We start from the raw sequence: 26,360 nt of genomic DNA, 5'->3' as shown, positions 1-26,360 counted from the left end.
TCTGTAGAGGAACTACATACCAAACATTGCCTTGTGAGATTACTGTGTTCACCAAACGTCTGTTGAAGATAGAAATGGGCATTAGTCTATCTTTCTTTAGGAAATTTTTTTTTAAAAAAGTTGTCATGGGAGGTGTGTTTGAGGAAGTGATACCTGGATAAAGAAGTCATTGCAAATATTGACAAGAGAAAGGAAGAAGGGAGGAATCCTGTGAGCCAATAATTACAGTCTCTAAAAGAAGGAGAAGGGACTTGGAGATTGAGAAAAGCCAACATAAAGCCTGTGAGAGGTACTTTGGCCAGAAGTCATGGGCTTCAGAAGAACTATGTGTTTATATAGGATTTAAAATGTTACTTATATTTTGGTTAGAGAATGTTAAACCTAGGCACTTACTGAATATTTGTTGAGTTGAATTCACTAAAAGATTTTTTTCAAGTTGTTACGGTTGAAATCTGTTAAGCAAATGTACATTGTGTAATGTGGTTGCTCCCTATGGCTGCTTGCTACTATGAAAAAACACCGGATTAGGAGTCAGAGGAAAGACTTGGGTTTGAGTTTCATCTCAGCCACCTACACTCTCACAGGTGAAAAATGAATTGATAATGTACAAGGGGTGCTAATGAAAAAGTTAACAATAATGAGTAAAAGTTCTGCTTAGGGGGGAACTGAGGTGGGGTTTCAGAGAAGCAGATGGGAGGCTGGGCAGTGCAAGTTGGAGGGCCAGGCTGGAGTCATGTCTGCAGAGGATCGTCTAGTTAAGCGGGTACAGGTGGCAGAGTTGCCCTCTAGGGTAAGCAGAGGGGACCCAGATTTGCTTTCAGACTCTCCAAGAAAGAAAAAGAGTCAACAATAAAAAAACGGAAGGTAAATTCTATTTCAAACTGTGGATGAAGGTAAAAACAGTCATATAATTTCTTTCTCCCCATTCCATGCAAGTAAGAAAAGAAAAATCTTAGTGAACTTCACTGAGGTTTAATGTACAAAAACAAAGTGTACTTATTTGAAGTGCATAATTCCGTGCATAATTCAGTGATGCATGACAAATACATAAATCCATGTAATTGTCTCACTGATCAGGATTTAGAACATTTCCATTACTCTATATAGTTCCCTCATGCTCTGCATACCTCCTCCCCACCCATCCCAGGAAACCACTGGTCTGCTTTTTGTCAGTATGGATTTCCCCCGCCTAAAATTTCATATAAATGGAATCATACAAGGTGTGATCAAAAAATAAGGTGAATGCTGCTGCTGAGTGCCATCCAACAGAAAGGCAGGGATCTTTAATGTGGGAAGCGGCACGTCGAACCTTAGTAACAGTGTGTGACATGTTTCAGCTTGTTTGGTGCAGTCAGTTGAGAGTGAGCTACGGTTGAGGGGAGGTGTGTTTTAAAGTGTGCTGTACATCATGGATCACAAACAATGCATTAACATGACAATGCTCCGTGGCACACATCACTTCTGGTACTGCAATTTCTGTCCAATAAAAACATTACAGTGTGTCCTCACCCACCTTATTTACTGTGTCTGGCACCATGTGACTTCTGGCTCTTCCCCAAAGTCAAAATGACCATGAAAGGTAAATGTTTTTAATCAATTCAGGACAACAAGGCAGCTACGACAGCACAACTAAAGACACTCACAAAAGAGGACTTCCAGAAAGTGCTTCAGAAAGTGGCAAGAATGATGGGATAAGTGTGTTTAAAGCAAGGGGGAGTATTTTGAGGAGGATTAATGGCAATATGTCTTTTACTGTAATAATTTTTTTTTTTTAATTTAAACATTCACCATATGCTTTGATAACACCTCGTATAGTATGTCTTCTTTTATGTATGGCTTCTTTTACTCAGCATGGTGTTTTTTAGATTTGTCTCTGAGATGATCATCAGTTTCCTTATTTTATTATATTTATATAGTTGTTTCCAGTTTAGGGGCTAATCTGAATATTTGTGTGTAAGTCTTTGTGTAGAGACATTATTTCTCTTGGAACAATATCTAGGAGTGGTATTGCCGGGTCATATAGTAAGTGTGTGTTTCACATTATAAGAAACTTTCTGTTTTCCAGAGTGGCTGTATTCTTTTATATTCCCACCAACAATGTTTATGAGTTCTAGTTTTCTTATATTGTTGGCAACACTTGGTATTGTTCATGCTTTAAACTTTAGCCGTCCCAGTGGTCTTCCATTGGTATTTTAATTTGCATTAGTCATTGAGGAAATGATGGTGAGTGTCATTCATGTACTTATTGGCCATTCATATGTCTTCTTTGGTAAAGTCTCTTTTCAAGTCCTTGCCCATTTTTATTGCACTATTTATCATGTTATTGAGTTGTATGAGTTCTTTAAATATTCTGATCCAAATCCTATGTCAGATACATGTATTGTGAATATTTTTCTCCTAGTGTGTGTGTTGACTTTTCAATCCCTTAATGGTTTCTTTTGAAGAACAAAAGGTTTTATAAAAAATCCAATTACCTATTTATTATTTTATGGTCATTCCTTTTTGTGTCTTACCCAAGCAGTCTTTGCCTATTCCCAGGTTTTCTTCCAGGACAGTGCTGTCAAACAGAAGTATTATGTCAGCCATATACATAATTTTAAGTTTTCTAGTAGCCACAATAAAAAGTAAAAAACAATTGAAATTAGTTTAAATCATATTTTCTGTTCTATTTAAACCAATATATTATCATTTCAACATGCAATCAATATACAAACTATTAATGAGATATTTTAACATTCTTTTTTAAACCTAAGTCATTGAAACCTGGAGTATAGTTTATACTGATACACATTTCAGTTTGGACTAGCCATATTTCAAGTGCTCAATGGCATGGCTACTGGCTACCATATTGGACAGGGCAGTTCTAGAAGTTTTAAAGTTCCTGCTTTTTATTTAGGTCTGTTATCTAATTTGATTTAATTTTTGTATATGATGTGATGCAGAAGTGTAAGTTTATTATTTTTTTCTACATATAGAAGGCCAGCACCCACACCATGTATCTTTTTCTAATGGAATTATGTTGTACCTTTGTCCACAATCAATAGATCATAGGTGTGGGTCTATTTCTGGACTCAATATATTGTTCCACTTATCCTTATGCCAGTACCATCTTGATTTGATTATTGTAGCTTTAGAGTAGGCCTTCAAATCAGGTAGTGTAAGTCTTCCAACTTTGTTTGTCTTTTTCATTTTTGCTGTTCTAGGTTCTTTTCATTTGTATATAAAGTTTAGACTGCTTGTCAATTTCCACAACAAAGCTCACTGGGATTTCCCCCATTACAGAGGGTTGAAAAGTTGTCTCCCCACCCCCACCCCAGATATGTGTCCATGTCCTAATCCCCTAAACTATGAATGTGACCTATTTGGAAACAAGGGTCTTTGCAGATGTAATTAAGTTAAGGATCTTGAGATGAGGGATCATCCCGTTATTCAGATGTATCCTAAATGCCGTGACAAGTATCCTTATAAGATAGACACACAGAGGCGAAAACACATGACACACAGAGGAGAAGGCAATGTAAAAATGGAGGCAGAGGTTGGAGTGATGTGGCCAGAAGCCAAGGAGGCCAAAGAATGCCACCAGCCACGGAAAGCTGCAAGAGGCAAGGGAAGATTCTTCTCCAGAGCCACTAGAGGGAGTGAAGTCTCACTGACACCTTGATTTTGGACTTCTGGCCTCCAGGATTATGAGAGAATAAATATTTCTTGTTTTACCCACAAATTTGTGGTAATTTGTTGCAGCAGCCATAGGAAACAAATACACCTATTATCAGGTTGAAGAAGTTTCATTCTTTTCCTAGTTTTTTTTTTTTCTCCCCAAGAATGGGTTTTTGATTTTGTCAGATGCCTTTTCTATATCAATTGAAAAATATTTTCTGCTGATATTTTGTTAATGTGGTCATAATCTATGTAAACTCTCTGCTCATGTGGTATTAATTTTAGCCTGATCATAGCCATTACCCTTAGGAACACCTGTTGGTGAAAGCTTTGGGTCCTGACGTGTTGTATCAAATTGTAAGTATGTCAACACGAATCTTCTTGCTTTATATTTGCTAAAGGCATTTTAAGAAGTCATTGAAGAGTCTATAGAATAAAACTGTATCTCAAAAAACTTATACAGAAGAGAAAAACAGTGATCGTGGAATTTACCTTGACAGGTACCACACTGATAACCCTTGGGTGCAGTATGGCCTTAAGAGATACTTCATTTGGCCACGGTAGTGTTTCCAAAATTAGGAAATTTTATATCGATCCACTAAATATCATTCTTGTCCTGAAAATTATATAAATTTGGCAATACTGCCCTGAATTCTAACATGGCAGCAATTGGCCTGAGCTGTACAGCGTCTGTCCCTTATACAAAGAATGTTCTTTTCACTTTACCATAATCCCATTCCTCATTGTTTTAAACTTCATAGAGATTAGAGTTTGCAGCCTTTGCTCTAGTACCTTTGCTGGGGCATATTGGAATGCCAAGGCATGTGTTACTGGGGGAAATCTTAGGGAAAAGGAGGGTGTCACAGTTACCATGTCAACATATTCATGTTCAAAGAGAACTTTGTGGAAATCGTTTAAAGATAAAAAAGGATTTTCACATAATTCATTATCAATGAGAAGACAGTCTGATCAACTAACTTATGGATAAAGACAACACAAAGAAACACTAAAAAAATCAAAATTAAAACCCTAAGCCACTCAAAGAAAAGAAAGCAGCAAAAACAAAACAAACGAAAAACCTCACCTGCTGCAACCAAAAAAAGAAAGAAGTACAACCTTATAATGTAAAATGTGAGAAGTGATGGCAAAGCAAAGATACGAAAGATTCTGTAGATGTCTACAGAATCTTTCTGTGTCTACAACCCTCCAAACCCCTGCAGACATACTGAGGAAAATGATCAGACCAAATTCTGAGAATTTTCACAAATGTCCTCCAATTGGGAAAGAAGTCAGTGGCATCCTGTGACACATCAGGGAACTTTTATCTACCACTGTTGGATCTTGCCAGAAACAGCAAAGTTTGCCATCTTCTAAGATACTGTGCTGAATTGGGCAAATGAGCTGAAGCTCACAGATGTGGGAGAATCCCTTGGCTAGCTTGAAGATGGACTGGTGAGGACTTCAAGGAATCTCAGAAGGGATGGCTGACTTCCCCCAGCCACCTCAATACTCAGTTTCAACCTGAATTCCACGATCTTCCATCACCTCTCCCCTTATCCTAAAACCCTCAGGTCACAGAAAAAGTAGAAACAACACTTAGCCTAGAAAACTGAAGCTCAGGAATTTACTTGCAGTATATTAGTGCAAACACAAGGTCTGTTGTTAACTTTTAAGGATAAGCAGGATACAAAAAATGACACAGCTATTATACAAACATGGTATAAAATGGGAGACGGGAGTGTGAAGCAAGGAAAACAACATGCAGAAGACAAAGAACCAAGTCTGGAAGAAGACATAACCAAGGAACAGAAACTTATATTCCTAATGTGTGTTTCATGCTACAGAAAAAAGAATACCCAGTTCTCAAAATAGCTCAAGGACTCTATAAGATGAGAATGTGATGAAAAGGGAAATTGCATAGCTAAGAAAATTGAGATTCAAAATAACATGGCTTTAAAATCCAGTAAACTAGAAAAACCAATGCACAGAATATTTTGAGAGAATTAGAGTGAGTACAAATCAAAAGATGAATGTGGAAGACAAAGATCAAGTATAAAGATAACTGGTGACACTGAAATAGAAAATCCAACCAATGAAAGATAAACTTACTCAGATATATAATATGAATGGGATGCTATAGTAAGAAAAAAAGAATGGAATCCATAAGTTGAAAGGTCATATTAAATACTGGGGAAAAAACTGATAGAATAATTCACATTGCGATACAGCCCGGATAAGGACATAAAGGGTATTGAATGGTAAAGAATTCTTCAGGCATCAAGGCAGAAAAAAATCAAACCACCTCCGAAGAAAAAAATCACATAGGATTCAGGTCTCACCACAGAACGCTGCTACGTCAAAAATTAATGAAGCAGTTAACTTCTTGTTCTGTTACGTTTTGAAGGAGGTGTGAATCCAAAATATTTACCCCACTGTTTTTATTTAAGTATAAAGATTTTAAAAAGATAAAAATCATTAAGGTACTCTATGACCCTCCTTAAGAAAATTATTTGAAAAAGAGCAGTCCACCAAGAACTAAATAAAAATAAAGAATTTGGGAATGGATACGTTATGATGAACATTGAATACATTTAAATACAGAGTTTAGACAGAAAGTCTGGGAGAATAAAGTGGTAGAGCAACTTGTAAATGTTCAAAGTGCTAGTAAGCCAAAAGTAACATAGGCAATGGACACTGGGAGATTGCGGTGAAGACGGGCGGAAGTGTAAAGTGCTATTAACCTCATATTTCAAAGCTGTGAGACTGAAATATGCAGTGAACTCCATGTATTTCTGAATCTTTTTCCTTAATATCGTAGGCCTCTTTTAGGAATATATATCTAGTAAGGAAGAAAGCAACCGCTGGAGATTTGCTTCAGTTTCTTTTTCTTTAATTCAAAACATTGAAAAATTTTAAAGTACTTAAGGCATACATGGTATGATTCCATAACTGTAAAATTATTTCCATCTAGTCTTTCTGTGCCTTCATCTGCAAGATGGGAAAAATAAGTATTTCTCACAAGGTTGTCGTGAGGAGTACATTTATTTACCTGTGAAGTGCTTAGAACGGTGCCTGGCTCACAATTAGTGGTCACATCTAGGCTGCCATTATTTCAACACTGCACGAATAAGAGGTAAGTAAGTTTGGCCTGTTGCAGTGTTCTCCTAGCATCTGTCGTGTTTCTCATTTATGATTTGGCTGAGGGCGGTTCATCCTGGTGGTGACTTGAGAGAACAGTCTTCGATACCATACGGGGCTTCGGGCTGGTTCGGGTCTACCTGCGCCAGCTCTGCACCTGGGCGACCTTGGCTTTGCCCACGCGGATGACTCAATCGGCCAGGCGTCTGGGCGCCTGTCCTCTTCCTCCGCCCAGGCCGCCGACCCCCTGGCTCCCCAGCGGGGCCTCCTCCTGCCACGTGACGCCCCCGCCAGGGGCCCCAGCGCCCTCCTCGCGGACGCGCCGTTCCGGCTCCCGGGCTCCGCCTGTGCGCGGCCTCCTCGGCGCAGCCATCCTCGCGGCTGCCGAGGGCGGCAAAGCCCACGGCATCTGCCATTTGTCATTCAGCTCGTCGGTACCGCCCCGAGCCTTGATTTAGACACGTCTGGGGCGTATTCTGGCCTCACTCTTCTGGCGGACGGACGGACGAACGGACGGGGCGGCTCTCCTCCCAGCCCGGCGGACCGCGGGCCTTGGCGCGCGGGGCGCTTCCCCGGGTCGCCGTCATGGCCGCGGAGGCGGCGCGCCCGAGTTGCCTCGCCTGAGTTCCGGGGGGCTCTTGACCCCGCAGGGTAGGTGGTTGGGTGCCCGTGGCCAGGCTCCGTGGCCGTGGGGCCCGCTGTGGGCCTGGGGGCGGCAGGGCGGCGGCATTGCCGCGGAGCGAGGACCGTCCTGGGCTCCGTGCCGCGCTGGGGAGGGTGTGCCGGTGCCGACGCGCCGAGTACGTGACGGGGTCCGGGCTCCTCGGGACGAAGTGTGAAACTCCGACAAATTGTCACTGGGCAAGCCAAGTCGACTTGAACAAAAAATGCTTTCGACTGGCCGTTTTTAATGCCACTTTTGGAAACATTCGCGTATATTGGGTGTGCAGTAAATAGACTCGATTTTTGAAACCTGGCACTCCAACCTTGCCAAAAGGCCAAGAAAAAAGTCTGTTAAAAGTAATAACGTGACTAAACACGAAATGTTTGCATTAGATTCGTTATGGAAAATGTGATTCGTTTTATGCTTTCATACTATATGGATCCTATCAGATAGACTCTGAAAACTGTTTTAAAATGTGGGCTCCTAAAAATTTCTTAGATTAGGATAACTGATAGTGCAACTTTGGTTATTTAGTCTCAGCATCAAACTTTAAGGACGATGGTGGGGAGTTTTACTTCTTAATAAAAATACTCCTGTAATTTTGACTACCCCCCTCCCCAAATGTGTTACTTTTATGTTTTAGGAAACCAATAAACATTAAAAATAGAAACACTCAGCTTAGGTCCTCCTTCTTCCAGGAATCCTTCCCTAACCCCTCCCTCCCCAGGCAGGATCCGCGGCCCCTCCTGTGAGCTTTCTGGGGCCTCGCTGAGGTCCTGGTCCCTAATGTCCTCCCCACCCCCCAGTGTATTAACCCATCAGTCTCGTTCGCAGCCCAGTGGATCCTTAGCACATGGTAAGTGATTAATACTGTTTAACAACCGAAGAAAAAGATAAAACGGTTTGATGTTTCACAGTTTTAGCTCTAAAATTATAGAGTGGTAAATTTAGATAAGAATATTTGTTTAAAAGTTAAGGATCTAGACAAGTTGACAACGTGCGATGTCCCTGTTACACGTTCTAGCAGTTACACTCAGGTATTTATCCTCTAGAGCGATGTTTTTCAAAGTTTGAGCCCCATTTTAGTGGGTTGTGAAATCAGTTAAGTGGATAATGATCAGGATTTGTAAACCACGAACTAACAGAATAGAAAATATCAGAATGTGTCTCAGGTCATAGGGTATTTGCTTCATGAAACTTTTTTTCTCTCAGTTTTATACACACACAGATGTGTGTCATGATGTAAAACGTCATTCCTTAGTATGAGTCATGGTCAAAAAAGTTTGAAAGCCACTGCCCTAGATAAATTTTCATACATATACACAAGCAGACGTGTACAAGAAGGTTTAATGTGCTTATTTGTAATACCCCAAAGCTGGAAACAACTTTCATGTGCATCTGATAGGAGAAAGGTAAATTATACTCTAGTCATAAAATGAAACGCACCCTGTACAGTGGTGAATGAAGTAGTTTTGTGTTTTAACACAAATGCATCTCAATGTCGAGCCAAAAAAAAAAGCAAGTTGCTGAAGAATACTGTATGATATCATCTATGTGATATTCAGAATCTGGTGAAATAAAGCTGTTGCTAAGGATGCATACATAGGCATTAAAAGTAGTAACGAAAAACTGTAAAGAAATTAAAACCATAAAAGTCAAGTTAGTGGTCATCTCCTGGGGGAGTAAAAGGGGGCTGTGAATGAGAAAGGACACACGGAGGGCTTTTGGGATGCTGGAAATGCTTTATCTCCTGACCTGAGCAATGGTTACATGGGTGTTTGCTTTATAACTCTTTGTTAAATGCTACATATGTCTGTATATTAAATTTCCCCCAAAATATATTAAAAATATGGGCATCTCAAAATGAAGAAACCTGAAGCCAAGGCTCTAGTCTATTATTCATATTTTCCAGCTGTTCTTTAAAAAAAAAAGAAAAGTCGTGATCAGGGAAAGGTACCTAGGGAATTTAAACAATATCAGGAATATTTTATTTCATAAATTCTATGGTCGCTACATCAGTGTTCATTAAATTCTTCGTATGTTTTTATATCCTAAACAATATATAATTTAAAAAAATATTTAGAATAAAATTAAAATCATTCATAGATAATAATGTGAACATTTAGGGTGTGTTTGTTTTCTAAAATGAAACTTTTGTGTATTTTTTACAAAACATGGTATTTTAGATAGTGATTTAAGCTAAAATAAAACTTTTATGAAAAATTAAATACTGAAAAGCATATAAAAACATAACAGACCACCATCAGGGATTTAAAAATGCTAACGTGCTGTTATATTTACTTCAACAATTTCAATTCCTCAGTTAGTCTAGGCCACGTTTCAAGTGCTCATATGTGACCAGTGGTTATTTTATTTTATTATTTTGTATTATACTATATGGTATAACAGAACATTTCCATCATTGCAGAAATTTCTGTTAGAAAACATTGTTCAAGATACAAATCCTTTGTTGGGTATGTAAACTGCAGACAATCTTTTTTTGTGCTTTTGTGTCCTGAGATATTCTTCTCTACTATTAAGGTAATATATTTTGTGATTTTTTTTTTCCTAAAAGTTTTGAAATTTGTATTTTTTGCATATTTAGTTCTTTAATTTACCCGACATATATATGTGTGTGTGTGTGTGTGTATATAAATTTTATATATATATAAATGTTTATATAAATTTATATTTTAGTTATGTTGTGAGGTTAAGATTAATTTGTTTTATTTTTCCTGTGTGGAGCAGTAATTGTCCCAGCACCAAGGATTTGCAGTGTCACCTCTGTCATAAATATATTCCCAGATATGCTTGGGCTCATTTCTGGACTCTTAACTCTGGTCATTGATTTGCCTAAGCAAATTTTCCAGATTTTTTATTTACTGTTGCTTTATATGTAGCATATTTTTTAGTTCTAAGAATTAAAATTTTTTTTCATTCTGATACATTTTCTTTCCCTGTGACATTTTTAGAAGAATTTTCTAGTTCCAAATGTGGATGGTTTTGTGAGTTATCCTTTTGTTACTGATTTCTAACTTGCATTGTAGTCAGCAAATGAGGGCTCTATACTACAGATTCTTTGAAATTTGAGAATTGCGTTGTGGCCTCATGGTTACTTTTTCAACTGCTCCTTGAATGATTGAGAATACATACTCACAGACTTTTGGGGCAACATAGGTGTGTGTGTGTGTGTGTGTATACAAACACATATACATATACACACGTATATGTACATGTATACACTTATATGCATGTATATACGCATACGTATATACTCAAATATATACATATGTCTGAGATCAAGCATAAGAATTGTGGCACTCAGATCTTTTTTAACCTTACTAATTTTTTGGTTTCTTTGATCACGTACTGAATAGGTGAAATAAAAATACCACAATGAAATAATACATTTTCTCAATTTCTTCTTGTAATTCTGTCAACTTTGCTTTATAAAAGTTGAAAGTGTATGCAAGTTTGGAATGGCTCTATTTTCCCTGTGAATTGGACCTTTTATCGTTCTATAGTGATGTTCTATTCCGCCTCCCCCAAGTGCCTTTTACTTTTAAAATCCATTTTGTTTTATAATGCAATAGTCACACCTTTCTCTTAGTTAGCACTGGCTTAGAATATCTCTTTCAAATAGGTAAAAGCTGATTTTCTAATCTACTCTGACAATCTTTGTCCTTTAACTGGAGCTCTCAGCCCAATTAAGTCTAATATAATTACTGATATATTTAGGATTAAATTTAGTATCTGATTTATGGTTGTTTTTATCCTGTCTTTTTTTTTTTTCCTTCCTTTGCCATCTTTGGATTTTTTTCTTATTCCATTTCCTCCCTCTCAACTAGAATGAAAATTATATGTTTGATTTCTTTCTTTTGATAGTTTCCTTTAAAATTGTAATGAATTAACTTAATCTGAAGTTTATTAATTCAGTTCTTCTTCCAAATAATTCAAGAAACTTAGTTTGCTTTGACGCCAGTTAACCTCCTGGTTTACATGTTATTGTCATCCAGAGTTTCAGTTCTGTCTTGATTTTTTTTCTCCTGTAAATTTTTTTTCTCCTTTAACATTACTATTTTTTATGGATCCTTTGTCATTCCTTTTTGTATCTCAGATTTTTCTTTTTTTCTTCCTCAAGTATATATTTTAGAAGCTGGTTTATTGTAGAACTGTTGAAGCAAACTTTATCTGAAAATGTCTTTATTTTGCTTTCATTTTTTTTTTTTTTTTGAGGAATATTGGGGAACAGTGTGTTTCTCCAGGGCCCATCAGTTCCAAGTCGTCCTTCAATCTAGTTGTGGAGGGCGCAGCTCAGCTCCAAGTCCAGTCGCCGTTTTCAATCTTTAGTTGCAGGGGGCGCAGCCCACCATCCCATGCGGGAATTGAACCGGCAACCTTGTTGTTGAGAGCTCGTGCTCTAAGCAACTGAGCTATCTGGCCGCTCCTCCGGGAGCTGAGCAGCAGCTCATTGTCTTCAATCTATTTGTGGAGGGCACAGCTCACCGGCCCATGTGGGAATCGAACTGGCAACCCTCTTGTTCAGAGCTCCCACTCTAACCAACTGAGCCATCTGGCCGCCCCAGCTTTCATTCTTGAATGATGATTTTGTTTGGTATACAATTCCAGATTAATAGGTTCTTTCTTAGCCCTTTGGCAGTATCATTCCATTGACTTCTACTTTCAATGTTACAATTCGTTCAAATAACTGTGATTTGTTGGTAATCTGTCTTTTTTCTTTTTGCCTGATTTTAAGATCTCTTTTCTCTTGTGTTCTACAGTTTTACGACGGAGGGTGTCTAGGTGTCGACATTTCATTTATCCTGGATTGATTGTGTTTCCTGTCTCTAAGGTTAGTTTTTCATCAATTCTTGAAAGTTTTATCCTTTATCTCTTTTAGTGTTGTTTTTCCTCAATTTTTTCTATTCATTCCTTTAAGAACTCTGATTCAACTTATTATGCTTTCTCATTCTATCATCCATGTCTTTTAATTTTAATCTAGCTTTTAATTATTACATATATAATGTAATGTATATATTCCATGTTGAATTCTACATAATTCACATCTGTATTCTGATTGTTGTCTAATTTTTGTTTTCTTCTCCCAAAAAAGTTACAATTTACATACAATAAAAAATAAAGTGTATGGCTTGATGAAATTTATATATGTATACATGTCTATGTGATCACCACCCTGGTAAAGATATAAAACATTTTCATCCCTGCAAAAGTTCCCTCCTGTTTTTTCCTAGCAGTAGAGCCTCTCCTCTCCCCCAGTCAACTACGCTCCTGACTTCTGTTACCATGGATTATTTTCAAGTGTTCTTGAACTTCATATGAAAGGAATCATATAGTTTATTCCTTTTATGTTGTTTTTCTTTTGTTCACAGAATATTTTTGAGATTCATCCATGTTGCATGTATAAGTAGTTTTTTTGGTTTGTTTGTTTTTGCTTTATAGCAAGAGATGGCAAACTGACCGGCCGGCCAAGTCTAGCCTACAGAATATTTGATTAAAATGTTATTAGACATAGCCATGTTCATTCCGCAGAGTTGAGCAGTTAAAACAGACCATATAACTCACGAAGCCTAAACTATTTGCTACTTGACCCTTTACAAAAAAAGTTTGGTGACACCTCTTCTGTAGTATTGTATTATATGGCTATACCAGAATTCATTTATCCTTTCACTTGTTGATGAACATGAGTTGTTTTCAGTTTGGGGCCATTATAAATAAAATTGCTACAAATATTTTTGATACTACCATTGGTGGACATACAATCATATCTCTTGGATATATACCGAGGAGCTGAATTGGAAGTCTTTGGGTAAGTTGGTTGCATTTCCATGAATATTAATAATGTTGAACATCTTTTTATATTTTTATTGGCCATTCCAATGTCTTTTGTGAAGTGCCTGTTTAAATCTTTTGCTCACTTTTTTTTCATCAGGTTATCTTTTTATTAGTGATTTTTAAGTTTCTTATGTATTCTGGATAGGAAAACTTTTTCAGGTTTTTCAGGTACCTGTTTACAAATATTTTCTACTTGTCTGAATTTTGCCAATTTATTCTCTTAATGTTACCTTTGGATGTGCAGATTTATTTTTATGAAGTCCAGTTTATCAGTGAATTTTTCTGGGAGGTGTGGTGAGGGGTTAGTGCTTTTTTACACCCTAACAACAAAATTTTCTCCCATCTTCATTTTTGCCCTCCTTTGAGGTCCTAAAGACTTTGCCTGTGGTTTCCTCCAGAAGCTTTATCGTTTCAGTCCTCATAGTTGGGTCTTTGATTTATCTCCAGTTGATTTTTTTATATAGTGTGAGATGGGGGCGTGTCAAGATTAATTTTCCATATGGACATCCAGCTGCTCTAAACATTTATTGAAAAGATCTTTTCCCATTTAATTGCAGGAGGGCCTTTATTAAAAAATGAATGATCATATACGTATTTTGATCTGCTTCTGTATTACATTTTGTTCCACTTGAAGTATTTATCAATTCTTCCATTAGTACCACACTTTCTTAATTACTGTAGCTTATAAGTCTTGACATGCAGTAGTGTAAACATTCCCCATGTTCTTCTTAAGGATTGTTTTAGATGTTAAAGTGCTTTGCATTTCTGTCTAAATTTTAAAATAAGCTTGTTATCTGTTAAAAAAAAAAATTTACCAGACTTTTGATTGAGATTGTATTGACTGCAGAACAAATTTAGGAGAATGGATATCTTAACAGAATCTTTGAATTTATGAACATGGTATATCTATCTCTCCACTGAATAACTTCAATTATTTCCAGCATTGTTTTGTGTTTTCCAGTACAGGGGACTTACACACCATTAAATTTATTTCTAGGCATTTGATTTTTTTGATGGTATTGTAAGTACCATCTCAATTTTATTTTCCAACCATCTTGCTAATATGTAGAAATACAGTTGATTTTTGTATATCAAGCATGTATTTTGTGACTTTTCTAAATTCACTTTTCAGTTCTGGCAGTTTATGGATTGTTAGGTATTTTCTAAATAAACAATTATGTCATTTGAAAAAAAAATTTAAATTTGCTTGTCTAATCTCTATTCCTTTTTCCTTTTTCTTGCTTTATTGCACTGGCTAGAAACACTGGAACAATATTTGACACAAGTGTTAAAATGGATACCCTTGCTTTTTCCTAATCTTAGGGGAAGAGACCTCAATATTTCACTATTAAGGATGATGTTTACTGCATTTTTTTGTTTTGTTTTGAGATGCCCTTTTACCATATTGAGGAAATTTTCTTCTATTCCTGGTTTACTCTGAGATTTGTTTTCACAAATGAGCATTAAATTTTTAAAATTTTTTTATTATTAAATAAGTTTAGATTTATTTAAGTTTTAGAGTTGTAAAGATAGTATAGTGTTCGTATATGCCCTTCACCCAGTTTCCTGTAATGTTAACATCATACGTAGCACGGTACATTTACCAAAATTAAGAAATTAACATTGGCACAATACTATTAATTAAATGACAGACTTTATTCAAATTTCCCCAGTTTTTCGACCAATGTCCTTTTTCTGTTCCTGGATCCAACCCATATACCACATTGCATTTAGTTGTCCTGTCTCCCTACTCTATTCTAATTGTGACAGTTTTTTAGTTTTTACTTGTTTTTTATGACCTGGCCACTTTTGAAGAGTCTGGTCACGTATTTTATACGGTGTCTCTCAATTTGTGTTTGTCCTATGTTTTATTACAATTGGACGGAGATCATGGACTTTGAGAGAAGAATACCACAGAGATGTTGTGTCCTTCTGTTGCATCATATCTGGGGGCACATGATATCCACATCAACATGTTAACCTTGATCCTCTTGTTTAGATGGTGTCTGCCAGGTTTCTCCATTGTAACATTACTACTTTTCACTTTCTGTTTTCTCTTTTGTTAGAAGCAAGTCCATACTTAAGGGGATGAGAGGGAAATGTATAAAACGATCTGTGGATATATGTTAAAACTACCATGGTAATTAATAAATATTTTGAGAGTGTGCAAATGTCTTATTTCCCCTTTAAGTATGCCCACGAATTTGAGCATTCAGATCATCTTGCCTGCAGCAATTATTGTGACATTCTAACGGTGATTTTCCATTTCCTTCATTCTTTTTACATTTATTAACTGGAATTCTGACTCTGGAGCTAGACTGCCTGGGTTCCGTTCCTATTTCTCTCCCTTTCTGCTCCACAGTGTAATCTTGGACAATTATTTAACATCTCTATGCTTCAATATTCTCATCTATAAAATGTAGATAATAAGTGTCAACCATAGAAGGTTGTTGAAATGAGCTGGTACATAGAAAGGGCTAAGAATTGTGCTTAGTTCCTTGGAAAATACCGGTTTTTTTCCTTTCTGTATTTCTTAACATGGTAGGTTATTTTAATTTTAATTATTTTAATAATTATATAAATTATTAAATAACGTTGTATTTTTGGGTGAACCTTACATATATTCATATGATCTGTATTTTACTTACTGTTTAATTTTTTTTTCATGTAATATTCATGAGTCATACAATGGCTGTTCTTTTGCCATGGCAAAAGACATAATGAATGATAGATTCCTAAAAAAATATATATTACATAAGAGCTTAGTAACTGAGGTGGCAACATTCCCAACTTTCTAGAGCGATTTATATCTGAGTCTTTGGGTAGAGATGGAGATCAAGATATCTCTTGCAAATGAGTCTTTTTAAATATTGAATTGAGCAAATTCAAAGCTTGGCATATATTGTGAAAAATGGCTCCTCAACAGGAAGGAAAAATAATTTTAGCTTTTCTACATGTTTCACCTTGAACACTGTATTATTGTACAGGTTTCAATATTTGGAATATTTTCAAGATTCATTTGCCAACGGTATGTATTGAGCACTTTCGATGTGCCTGTTTAATGTGTTTTGCTGGCTTGGGATTTTTCTTTGCTCTTAAGGAGCTTATAAGTCAGTCAGGATCATTTCAAAAGTTGAAGACAGGCCTACTGGCATCATTCAGGGAAACTCAATGTCTGCAGTTTTTCAATGTAGATAAAATTGAACTCTAATTTTTCTGTCTGTTTCTTGCACCTCAGCATCTTGGATTAGGCCCCTGTCATCCAATGCTATTCGTCCCTGTATTGAGGTTTTTCCTTCCCTTCCTGTCATATGTAATGACCACTGGGGTCAGTTCCCTAAAAAAGAATTCTTCAGGAATGTCCCAGAACTTGAGAACACAGGTCCTTGACTTCTTCGCCTGACAGTGGTCCTTTCGTCTAGTCCCAGCTTTACTAGCCTTATAGTCTTGCTCTTCAGAATTAGTTCAATGGCACAGTTGGTTTGAACTACTCATCAGAATCTGAAGTCACTGCACTGTGTTTGCGGCTGTGCTTTTACTCATGCCATTTCCTCTGCTTTAAGTGGATTTTCCAAAAATTTTCCAGGCTCTGTTCAGAGGACACTCGCTCCGCAGTCCTACTAGGGAGATAGGAACCCTATAATTTGTAATCCGTAGCCATTGTTAAATTTTTACCTTTCATCACCAATCTTCGTATCTAAATGTCATTTCCAGTTGGTCAGGTTCTTAGAGATTGGGTTCCAGTACCTACCATGGTACTTTGCATACAAAGAGCTATTGCTAAATAGCTACCACTCTTAAGTACCTACTATAATTGTGCTACAATTTTGCAAAGTAAGTATTATTGTCTGTTTTAAATTGTGAAGAAACTCGTATCAAAGAGATTAAGAAACTTGCCCAACACCTTATAGTTAGTAAGTGGCAAAACTGGTTTGTCTGATTCAAAAGCTCTTGCTATTTCTTCTATGCCATACTGCTTTGGTACTAAAAATAAATAGTTAAATAAAATTATTAAAGAGATGTATTTACGGTAAAACACGCTACTGAACTTGCTTTACTTACGTTGCCAGTATGCTGCTTGGAGTCTTCGTTTCAGTGACCCAGGCTCCTTGCTGTGGACTAACTGATATACTCCTGCTTCCTATGGATTTTCCTTCTAAGTGTTTTTTTTTAAAAATAGTAATGGATAAGGTTTGAATAGTCTAATTTTGGCTTATTTTGGGATCAGTGAATCAGTTAGAAACTGAAGCACAATTTGGTCACTATTTTATTTTTAAGTAGAAAATTTTGCATCTGCCTAATAACCTTTACTAAGGCAACTGATAAGGTAAAAAAAAAATAGTCAGCTTATCTTTTATGAAGTACTTTTTCTCCTTCTATTAAGGTATAAAATACTTGGGCCGGGTGAAGCATACAAGTGTGCCAATTTTAAACATACAGCTTTATGAATGTTTATATATATGTAGACCTATGTAACCATTAGTTCAAGATAGGTAATGTTACATCCATCCAGAAAGAGAAAATTGTCTCGTGCACCTCCCAGCCAGTACCTCCCTTAGAGATAATACTCGTCTGATTTCCATCACTGTAGATTAGTTTCATGTATTCTTGAACTTTAAGGGTGACCAGTATATATTCCTTTGTGTTTGACTTCTTTCATTCAGCATCCTTTTTTGAAATTCATCCATGTTGATACATGTGTAGTTTGTTCTTTCTTTCTCATATATATTTTTTCTGATTATCATTTCATTATATCAACAGACCACAATTTTTAAAACTCCATTCTGTTAATAGATGTGTAGGTTGTGTTCTAGTTTTGGCTCTTAAAAATAAAGTTGCTATGAAGTCATACACAGAATATTTTGGTGGACATCTGCAGTATTTTGCTTGGGACCAACATACTTAAGACTAGAATTGTTAAGCCATAGGGTAGCCATATGTTTAGTTTTAAGAAATTCTGCTGAAAGGTCTACCAACAGTGAATGACTCCTGCTAGCAGCGAGAGTTACTGTTTTAACACCACATTTTCACCAGTACTTGATATTATTACTCCTTTTCATTTTAAGCTCTCTGGCAGATGTGAAGTGAAATCTCATGGTTTTCATTTGCATTTCCTTCATTATTAATAATGGCGCCAGCTGCTTCCTAGTGAGACAAATGTTCAGATCTTGTTAAAGTCCCTCTTAAGTCACCCAGTGTTTCATTATTATTTGATGTTGCCACCATCACAGTTGAAGTAATGAAATTCTAAATCAAGAAAATCTAAAGAAAGATGTGGTTCAGCAGGTCTCATAATAGAGTGGACCATGGTGGAAGGGAGACCAAATGAAACATCCTCTGTCTTTGTTAGCTGTTTAACATCCCTCATCTTTTCTGTTTTGGAAAAGAGGTGGAAGGTCTAGATTCCAGTTTCTTCTATTTGTTTTAATTTTACTGTTAATTACCATTTATGCAGTCAGTGATGTCAGCTTTTCATAGGAAATGTTTAGTATTACTAGGCCTTGAAACAGGTCTTGTTTGAATATCTGCTCTCTGACCCCATGGTGCTAGCCAGTGGCTCCATCATTCTCACTTTTTTTGGTGGCTCTGCCCCTGAGGCACGGAGGGTGGGCTGCCTGGCCCACTGAAACCTAGGATGGAGGGCCCCACCCTTTGAAACCAAGGAGAAAACAGCCTTAACCTTTGGGACCTTAGTGGGAGTGGAATACTGATGATCTCTGAATTGTCTTTGGGGTCATTCTTTCCTTTTCTTGAAGAATAAAGCATGTTTGCAGCCAAATAGCTCTATGGTGTAGTCCTATTCAGTCTCAGAAGTCTAAAACCCTTCTTTTATTTCATTCTGTCTGTGCTCCCTTTGGTCCAAACTGGCATTGTCTTTGCTGGTATAATCCCATCTCTATTCCTGGCTTCTGCTGACTTGGCTGATTAACTCCAAGCGTAATCTCATTATGGAGTGATTATCCAGCCACACCCTTGGTGTTCTCTCTAGGATATGCTTTCTCAAGTTCTGATTTCTTTTTGCTTAAGTATTTCTTCAACTTATCTCTCTCCTCTCACATTTTACTATAAGTAATAAGGAGAAGCCCGGTCACACTTTCAACACTTTGATTAGAAATCTCTTCAACTAAATATCCAATGTCCTCTCTTGTAAGTTCTTCCAATAAACGTTAGAGCACAATTCAGCCAAATTCTTTGCTAGCTTATCACAAGGATCTTCTTTCCTCCACTTTCCACTAGCATGTTCTTCATTTCCACCTGGGTTCTCACAATCACCTTTAACGTTCATATTTCTACCAGTCTCTTCAGGGCAGTCTAGACTTCTCTAGCATGTATCTCAACACTCTTTCAGCCTCAACCCATTTCTCAGTTCTAAGCCACTTCCACACTTTCAGCATTTCTTACAGCAGCGCCCCATTTCACAGTACCAAATCTGTATTAGTTTGCTTAGGCTGCTGTAACAGAATTCTACAGATTGGGTGGCTAAGTAACAGAAATTTATTTTCTCACAATTCTGGAGGCTAGAAATCCAAGATCAAGGTGCCAGCAAGTTTGGTTTTTGATAATGCTTCTCTTCCTGGCTTGCAGACAGCTGCCTTCTTGCTGTGTCTTCACATGGTCTTTCTTTTGTGCATATGTATGTGTATGGAGAGAGTGGTCTCTGTTGTGTCTTCATCTCCTTATAAGACACCAGTCCTATTAGATTAGGTCTCCATCCTAAACCTCACTGAAGCATAATTACCTCCCTAAAGGTCCTATCTTCAAATAGTCAAATTGGGGGCTTCAACATATGAATTTTGAGAGACACACTTGAGTCCCTAACAGTGGGTTTTGTAGAAATGCATGTAGCAGTAAAATATTGGGACTGCACATAGCTGCTTTTGTGTTCGTGCTACTCTCACTCTCTGCCATATTTTTGTTGTTGTTGTTTTTAAGAATACTATTAGTAGCATTTACAATGCAACTAGTTTAGTTTAGCTGCTGCTGGAGATTTTGAAAGCTTGTGTGAAATAGAGCTATTACATTAATTTTGTCTGCACTTCTGTGAAGCGTGAAGTCAGTGTCATGTTTTAAGGGTAATACCTTGTCGCATTCAAAGAGATGTTTAAAACTGCATTCTACAAAATGCTTTTAAACAACTGAGGAAAGATGTTCATATTCTCAGAGGACATGATTTAGAAAATCATTTACTGTGGTTTTGAAATCTACAAGTATATAGGAAAATTGTTGATTTTTCTGACACTTTTCTGGGATTATTAATATAATATAGACCCAGACATATCTTTGGATATTGTAAATTATAAATTTTTCCGCTACACTTTAGGGTTTTGGTTTTTGGTAGTGATTTACCTGCTTTTGTTAATCCCAGGTTTTCCCCTACAGTATTGGAGGAGATAATAGAAAATACTCTAATTTAAAGCATAAACACGTTACTTAGATTTTTAGCAATTAATTAGAGTAGGTGGTGTCTGTGTGTGTACAAAACACGAAGGAACATTTAATTTTTTTCTAGTAGGCTGATAACTCATAGAATTTTGTAGTTATCTAAAGTCAGTGAATTACCTTGCCCCCTTTTATGCTGGCGTGGATTATAATAGGAGGAAAGAAGAGGAAGAGACTTGGTTGGTCCATGAGGTTGGGATATTTTGGAGAAGAGGATTGATCAGAGGTCGTATGTATTGAAGACCATGTTGACTTCATAAATCTTCTCTTAAAAGCTTTCAGCTGTTTAGAAGTCAGCGTCCCTATTTCTGTAATTGTTTTGACAGGTGGAGGTAGTGGTGTAGTCTTTTCTGTCTCTTGCCCAGCTCTTTTGTCCTGAATTACCTATATACGTTGTTTTAAAATGAGAAACATCAAACTTCACTGGTCAGTAGGATCCAAGACTACATGTGGGGGACTTAGGAACAGCTAATGCAGAGCTAATTGTAGTAAAGGCAGCATGTGATCTCCCTTTTTAGAGCAGAGACTGATATATAACAGTTCCTCCTGAACTGTCACTTCTGTTCCCCATTTGTAATGGGGAAATGAAGTGAATGGAAAATGTTTCCAAATGAAAATGAGATCGTAAATCTGTTAAAAGTGGGTGGCTGCAGTAAAAACACAAATTCAGACAGTATATGAGCAGTAGTGAGGTGCTCTAGAACTAGCAAAACATCAACTTATTATAGAAGAAATCTGATGTAAGCATAAATTGTTTTTAAAAAGCATAGCCTCATTTTAGATCAGAAAGGAAGAACAGAATTTGACGGCTAAAGCTTATAAATACTATTCACATAATTAAAGGCTGTATAAAGTGGATAAGTTTTGTCAACAAGAGATTTGATGGCATTGTTAATCTGCCCAAGGGAGAACGAGATCTCATGAACAGAAAAGACTGTCGGGTCCCCCTGTATCTACGTTACTGTGGTGTAGAGTATGGTAAAGTTGGTTCTTCTGACTGTCAACAATTGATACCACTGTCCATTAAGATCACGTAACTAACTTACCTTGTTTGAATTCTACTCCACTAAGAAAGCTGTGTATCAGGAGAGGCTAGGTTATGCTGTAGAACAAACAGCTCCCAAAGCTCAGTGTGGTTTAACACAACAGAAATGATGAGGTTACTCTTTGGCCATGCTACAAATCCAGAGTGGGTTGGTGGTGGTGGCGGTGGGGGTGGTGGTGGTGGTAGAGTTGGGGGGGAGTGTCTCTGTTTTATACAGTCACTCAGCGACCTCATACCTTACGGCTGTATGATCTGAAACCCATGGCGGTGACACAGTGCTTTCTAGCACACAGGAAGGGAGTATTAGAGGGTTCATGCTGTTCATGAAATACTTTGGTTTGGGATACTTGTTGTTTCTGCTCACAGCCCATTAGCTAACACAAATCACGTAGCTCCCACTAACTGTAATGGAGTGAGAAAATGTCCTTATCTCATGTGCATCGAGACTGCCTATCACTGAGCACTGGAAATTGCAACCACGTCAGCCCTCGTGCTCACTAAATATCCAGTTCACTTTTCTTCCCCAATACAGACTATATTAACTCCCTCCCCAAGGGGTACAAGCTGACTTTCTATCCAGTTACAGCATCGACTCAGTGTCTAGGATTTCTGGGTTAGTGCGTAATTTCTACATTAAATCTAAAGAAGGCTTTTCTTCTCTAGGAGACCTGTGAAATAAAAATGCAAGTTATTTGCACACACACGCACACCTCACTTGCCACCACACATACCTAGTATATAATGGTAGACTAGTTAAATACCATAAACTGTCCTGTCTAGAAAAGGGAAACATGGAAGGAAGACACTTCGGAGTCACTGGTCTTGTAGCAATTCTGAAATCCCTCACAACAGCTATTGGAACACCCTGGGGGAGCAAAATACTTCTTGATTAGGGCCTGATTCTACCTTGTCGTTGTTCATTGCTTCCATAGGCCTGGTTTTGCCTTCTGGGGGCGGGGAGGGTGGTCTTCCCTTTATCTTCCTTAGTTACTATGAGTGGAGAATAGAGAATTTGCTGTACTTGGGAACTAGGCAACTCTGTCTGCCTGCTTCTTCCATATACAAGGTTGGGAGCCAAAGGGTCATTTTAAGACTCCAGCTGATAGGCTAGTTCTCTTTAGCAGCACAATTCTGTACAAAATCCAGGTTTCTTATCTGTTTGTTTCCAGTCAGTTCTATGTGCTAATAATAGTAAACACACCCCTGTTTTTTTCTTTTGTTTCAAAACCTCGTTCTCAGATCTGCTACATTGATTTGCGTGCTCACTCCTATAGGTCTCTTTCTGGACATAAAGAAAGTTATTTTGGGACTGGCTGGCTTCTGTTGGGAGCTTTACCTCTAATCTTATCTTTTCCTCAGTCATTTTATTCAAATACAATGATTTAATGGATACATTATATGTTCTTTCCCCGAGGCAATTTAATTTTTTAATAAAAGGTTTCTGGTCTTATGACCTTCACCAGAGTCTATGGGTGTTGAGAAGCAGTTAGCTCTTGTAACGTTGCAAATCTGAAATGTCTGGAATCTCTCCCTTCCCCTTCATTTCTTCTTGAAAACTGGATAATTCTTTTCAGAGCTCATCTCTCTCTTGAATACGTTGTCCAGTGCAGCCAGTAATAACCAATGTACATCGCAAATGTTTTGTTTTCTTATCGCTTCTAGAGCTGCAAGTTCATTAGGCAGGTGATCTGCCTCCCGAGGCACCGGAGCAAATGCATTACCAAATATTTTGCCAGTGTATAAAATACATCATCATCTTTCCAGCCCTTAAGATCAGTTCCCTCACTGCTCCCTGACCACTAAACCAAGGTCACATGTTTTAGGTTTTTGCTAAAGAAGCATCCTACTTCTGGTACCAATTCTATGTAGTCATTATGGGCTAAAGTTATGCTGTGCTAACAAGCCATCCCAAAACCTCAGTGGCTTCACTGAAGGACGTTTCATTTTTTGCTCACCCTGAACATCTATTGTGGATTTGTGGGAGACTCCCTCCGCTCCACACGGTCAGACTCAAGCCTGTGGATGCACCACCATCTTGTAGTTGTTTGCTTGCCTACACTTGGTCTTCTTGGTGCCATGGTAGGGAAAGAAAATATTCAGTGGTCTTGCACCAGTAGTTAACTATTTATTAGCAGCCTATAAGTAGTCATGTGGCCCTGCCTAACTATAAAAGGGTAGAGAAGTTCAAGCAGGACTATAAAAAGAAGGACTTGTACCATACATCTGAATAGTTGAGTTACAAATTAAGCTAACAAACTAACTGTAAAAATATATGCTATCCTTCCCTTGACAAATTTATTTCATATGACCTGGAAAACCAGGTTTGAATTTGGAATTCTTGAGATTTTCCGCATCTCTGCAATAGGACAGAGTAGGGAGAGCTGGCCTATCTTTTCTTCGCCTCATGTTCCAGGCCCAGTTCTGCACCATGAAGGGCACACATTTGAGCTGTGTTCGTACCCCTACAAACAGCCATCCCTGGCCATCTCCTGGGCCTGGGGTTGCATACACAGTGGTACAGTCTACTCTCAAAAACGCAGCTCTGGGAAAGAGGATTGTGCAGTCCCTGGTAGCAGGCTTGAAGCTCTTTGGACAAGGAATTCCATGGTTCCAGGAACATAGTGTAGGAGGAGAGTCTGGGTTTAATGGCAGTACTAAGCAAGTGTAACCTCTGTGTGCCCATGAAATGAGAACAGGAGATGGGTGAGCACACAAGTCCGTACCATACCTGCTGCTTCTAACTTTGCTTCCTACGTAGACAGAGCTAGGGAGAGAAAATGTCCTGATCACCAAAGTTGAGTATCATGTCTTAACAATTGTAATCCTCATAAAGTCCCATTATGATATATAAATCAGTTTCTTACATGTTTGCTCATAGCCAATTTTCATCAATCCTAGGTTTTCTGCCCTTGCGCAGGAATTGGGACTATGTCACACCCTCTTGAGTAATGCTCTTACCTTGCTACCATGTGATAGGAGCAACTAAGAAACTATGTGATCTAACCACGATGAAGGGCAGGTAGCCTGGGGTACAGAATCCAGGCTTCCTGTACAAATGCTGGCTCTACTAGTTCTTAACTCTCTGATATAGGCAAAGATTTTATTCTTTCTCTGCCAAAATTTTCTTATTTGTAAAAAGGGGATAAAGCCTCCTATTCTCGGGTGGTTGTGACAGTTAAATAAAATAATATATATCAAGTGCTATACAGAAAATGTTAATAGGTCAAGCAAAGTCCCTTTTCTCACTTAAAAAAATGATGAAAAACAATGAGCTATTACAAGTGAGGAGGGAGGTAGGATCCCTGGAAGGTGAAGTGTTTAGACTAATATCCTGAAAAGCGCTTTGGGGCAGCCCTGTGCTCCTGCTTATCTCCAAGGGAAGATCTGTCTTTGCTATCTCAACGTAGTAATCTCTGTGAGTTTCAGTATACTTATTTTTTAAGTGAGGATAATAAGAACTGCTTTGATGACCTTGATAAGGACCCTTTGATAGAGTGGTGGAGATAAGAGCTAGGGGAATGCGTTGGAAAGTGAATAGGAGGCGAGGAAATGGGGATTATCTGAGTTCTTAATTCTTTTCAGAAGTTAGTCTGAGGAAGTTAGTCTGGGAAGATAGTAGCTGAAGTGAAGTGAAGTTGATGAAGATTTTGTTTATTCAAGTTTGGGAAATAGCAGAGCATCGTATATTGAAGAGAAGTATCTGTAATAGAAAGAGAGAGGAAGATAATGTAGAGGAAACTGAATGGAGAGGTATGGTTGACCTTCGGTGCTAGGAACGGAAGTAGGTTAGTGTTGGAAAGATGAGATTCTCTATCCAATAGCTTTTGTTTTCTCAGTGAAGCATGAAGTGAGGATCTTAGCAGAGGGATGTATGTACGGGTGTTGGGAATGAGGAAGCCAATTGGTAGATAGAGAAACTGAACAATAACAGGAGTGGGGAATGTCCTGGGGTTGTTAGGCAGGCGCTAGAACCCAGATGAGTCCGAGTTGCAGGGTTAGAGTGAAGTCACTCCCTGGCTGAGGCCCCATCTCTGAACCCTCCTTCTCTATTTCTACTACAGTAGCCTTTTCACTCTATTGTTTCTGTGCATTTTAAATGTCCCCTGAGACACTCTCCAGTCACACTGAGCTGCCTCCCTGGACTGTCCAAGTTATCTCCAAAGTACTCATTATTATTTGGTTAGTTCTCTGATTACAAAATTGTATGGTTTTTGAGTCGTCTACTCTGACTTTCCCCCCGAGTTCTTGTTATTTTTGGTGTCAGATTTTGTAGAAAGTGAGGTCTTTCAGAAACGACTGTATTATCTTCATCTCTATATAAGGTCATTGCAATGGACTGAATGTTTATGTACCCCTAAAATTCATGTGTTGAAATCTTAACCTCTAGAATTTGAAAACCCTTTAATGTAGGTTAATAAGCTATATTATTTTCCCGGCAGGTAAATGAGATTTAAAGCAAAGTACCAAAATATACCCTGGTATTGGGTCCTGCTTTTCAGTGAAGGTCTTGATTCCCTCCCCATCTCAGGATTCGGGTTCCTGGAAACCAGAACATCTAAAATA

At 37.9% G+C, this 26,360-nt stretch overlaps 1 protein-coding gene across 13 annotated transcripts in view; it reads left to right on the top strand.

Annotated features, from left to right (window-relative positions):
- The first annotated feature begins 7,153 nt into the window (after nucleotides 1-7,153).
- The window catches only part of PLAGL1 (PLAG1 like zinc finger 1), a 66,316-nt gene continuing 47,109 nt past the window's right edge, over nucleotides 7,154-26,360 (top strand). For all 13 annotated transcript variants that reach the window (XM_033101251.1, XM_033101260.1, XM_033101186.1 and 10 more), the window contains exons 1-2: nucleotides 7,154-7,446; nucleotides 12,241-12,311. The gene's annotated coding sequence lies outside the window, so the exon portion shown is untranslated. The remainder of the gene's footprint in view (nucleotides 7,447-12,240; nucleotides 12,312-26,360) is intronic.

Source organism: Rhinolophus ferrumequinum, chromosome 3 (genome assembly GCF_004115265.2).
Source record: "Rhinolophus ferrumequinum isolate MPI-CBG mRhiFer1 chromosome 3, mRhiFer1_v1.p, whole genome shotgun sequence".
In the NCBI taxonomy this organism is placed as follows: Eukaryota; Metazoa; Chordata; class Mammalia; order Chiroptera; family Rhinolophidae; genus Rhinolophus; species Rhinolophus ferrumequinum.
This window is presented reverse-complemented; position numbering and strand designations above follow the sequence as displayed.